Source organism: Penaeus vannamei, chromosome 35 (assembly GCF_042767895.1).
Source record: "Penaeus vannamei isolate JL-2024 chromosome 35, ASM4276789v1, whole genome shotgun sequence".
In the NCBI taxonomy this organism is placed as follows: domain Eukaryota; kingdom Metazoa; phylum Arthropoda; class Malacostraca; order Decapoda; family Penaeidae; genus Penaeus; species Penaeus vannamei.
In genome coordinates this window covers 14,366,602-14,369,101 of record NC_091583.1, presented here as the reverse complement: position 1 = coordinate 14,369,101, position 2,500 = coordinate 14,366,602, and the positions used below count along the sequence as shown (strand labels likewise).

Genomic DNA, 2,500 nt, shown 5'->3' with positions numbered 1-2,500 from the left:
CCAGGCGTAATAGAGGCCTTTATCGTTGTTATAATGCAGCGATGAGGCATTTTCTTAATGGCCCGTGTACTGTAAGGAATATTAAACATTTCTTCCCGGAAGCATTTCCTATGTTATAATCTCTTGGGGGTATTGTAATGTTGCCTCCTCCATGGTAGGTTCTCGTTATCTGTTTTTTTTTTTTCCATCTTTCTTTTCTTTTTTTTCTTCTTTACTTTTTTGTTTTGTTTTGTCTTTCGGTCTAGATTCTCCTTTCATCCTTAAGGTCGTTATTCATTATTTGAGTTATTTGTTTAGTTATTTTTTGCTTCTGTTTACTTTTTTCTCTGTTTCCTTGTTGATCTTATTGTGATCATGATTATTATTATTGATTTTTATGATACTCACTATTATGATTATTATTATTATCGTTTTCATGATTATATTCATTATTATTATTGATAACATTATATTACTTTTATTATCAACAATAAAATAGTTTTGTAGTTATTACCGTTGTTGTTTTTATGATTTTTTCACAATAATTATCACAATTATTGTTTAAGTCATCATTATCACTATTGCCATTATTGCTATTACCATTATTATCATTATTATTAATACTGTTATTTTTCTTTCATCTTTATTATTTTCATTATCATTATTGATATCATTGCAATTATTATCATAATGATGATTTTTCTTATTATTATCATTGCTTTTATTATAACTATTACTGTCATCATCATTACTATTATTATCATTACCATTATTATTACAATAATTATTATCATTGTTATTGCACTAATCATCATTGTTATCATTACCATCAATATTACTATTATCATCGTTATCATTATATCTATCATTATTACTATCAATGTTTTTAGCATCATTGTTTTCATCATTCATCACTACTTTCATCATGATAATTATCATTATTGCCATACCTTGCATTTTCATTATTATTATAATCGTTGTTTTCATTATTTTTAGTGTCGCTGTTGTTGTTTTTACTATTATTTTTTATGATCATCCTTATCATTATAATTGTTATCATTTTCATTGTTATTATTATCATTACCATTGATATTATTACTGATATTAGTAGTATTGTTGTTCTTCTTGTAATTATCTTTAATGATTATGATAATAATTGTTATGATAAATGTTATTATTGTTGTTATTCTTATCATTATTTTCACTATTATCATTACTATTGTTGTTACCATTATCATCATTGTTATTATTGATTCTGTTATTATTGCTATTATCATTAGTATTATTATCATTATTATTGCTATGACAATAATCATTATAATTATGATTACCATCATTATCATTATTGTTACCATTAACAATGTCATTGCTATTGTTACTATTATCATTAATATTATCATTATCAGCAACATTATTAGTAGCAGTATCATAATGATTAGCATTATAATTAATACCATCATTAATATTTTCATTATCACTATCATTGTTTTCATGGTTATTATTATTATCATTATCATTATTTTCATTATGATTATTTTTGTCATTATTGTCTTTATTGCTCTTAATATCAATATCATCATTATTGCTATTATCATTATCATCAGTGTTATTACCATTTTATTACCATTTTAATATTCATAGTAGTATTATTGTTATTATCATTATTATCATTACTGTTATAATGATTATCTTTATTATTAGTATTACTATTAGCATCATTATCATTATCATTATTATTGTTATTATTATTGTTGTTGGTTTTATTATTAGTATTAGTATGATTATTACAATTATCATTGTTATTATCATTATTATTATTATTCTATTATTATTACTTTAATATAATCATTGTTAATCTTCCTATCATTGTTATTGTTATCATTATTTTTTTTATTATTATTATTATGATTATCATTATCATTATTACTACTATTATCATTTCTATTATTATTGTTTATATTATCATTATCATTAATACTATTATTATTATTATTATCATTATTATCATTATCAGTACCATTATTATTATCATTATTATTATTATTATTATTATTATTATTATTATTATTATTATTATTATTATTATTATTATCGTCATCATTATTATCATTATCATCATCATTATTACTATTATTGCAATTATTACTATCATTGGTGTTATCATTATCATTAGTGCTTTAATAATAATATCAATAATAATAATAATAAGGATAATAATTATAATAATAATAATAATAGTTATCGTTATTATTATCATTATTACTCTTATTATCACTACTATAATTGTTATTATTATTATCATTATTATTCTTATTATCACTAGTATAATAATAATTAATATTATCATTATTATTATTACTATTATTGTCATTATTATTATTACTGCTATTGTCATTATTGTTATTTCTATTATTATTATCATTATCATTATTATTATTATCGTTATTTGTATTATTACTCTTATTATTATTATTATTATTATTGTTGTTGTTGTTGTTATTATCATTATTACTATTATTAT

The 2,500-nt window shown here is 19.7% G+C and overlaps 1 protein-coding gene across 5 annotated transcripts in view; it reads left to right on the top strand.

The window, feature by feature from the left end:
* The window catches only part of LOC113819992 (uncharacterized), a 91,858-nt gene that overhangs the window by 87,478 nt on the left and 1,880 nt on the right, over window positions 1-2,500 (top strand). The window lies entirely within an intron of this gene.